At 68.2% G+C, this 462-nt stretch overlaps 1 protein-coding gene across 1 annotated transcript in view; it reads right to left on the bottom strand.

Annotated features, from left to right (window-relative positions):
• GLI3 (GLI family zinc finger 3) overlaps positions 1–340 on the bottom strand; it is a 341,317-nt gene extending 340,977 nt beyond the window's left edge. The window contains exon 1 of the mRNA XM_006142992.3: positions 301–340. The gene's annotated coding sequence lies outside the window, so the exon portion shown is untranslated. The remainder of the gene's footprint in view (positions 1–300) is intronic.
• Between the last annotated feature and the right edge of the window lie 122 nt (positions 341–462).

Raw genomic sequence — 462 nt, 5'->3', positions numbered from 1 at the left:
AGTGTGCGTGTGCGAGCGCGCCGGTGGCGCTGCCCCTGCCCGCTCCCTCCCGCTCGTGCAGCTCCGGCATCAGTTTCAGGGATCCTGTAATCCGATCCCTTCTGACTCACAGGCCCTGAGTGACAGTTCTGATTTGGTTCCACCGCGGGAGGGAGGGGAAAGAGAAAGAAAGAAACCCCCCACCGTACGCCCCTCCGAGCATCCAATCGACTTTCCGGGAAGAGGTCCCGGCCCGGCCTGGCGCCCCGCATCGGGCGGAGGAGCCCCCCGTCCCGACCCCGCGCGGCCGGCGCTACTCACGGGGTGGAAAAGTTGTCCCTCTCTCCGCGCTTGCCTCCCGCGCACTCCCTCCTGCCCTCCTCTCCTCCTCTTCCTCCTCCCCGCGCTCCTCCTCCCCCAAGTTTTAACAGATGTTGCCGGACTCCCCGCTCTCCCTCGCGCTCCCCGCCTCCGCCCCCGCCC

The sequence above is a fragment of the Tupaia chinensis genome, unplaced genomic scaffold (genome assembly GCF_000334495.1).
Source record: "Tupaia chinensis unplaced genomic scaffold, TupChi_1.0 Scaffold000088_1, whole genome shotgun sequence".
NCBI lineage: Eukaryota > Metazoa > Chordata > Mammalia > Scandentia > Tupaiidae > Tupaia > Tupaia belangeri.
The sequence above is the reverse complement of the archived record's forward strand: the minus strand, read 5'-3'. Positions and strand labels throughout refer to the sequence as shown.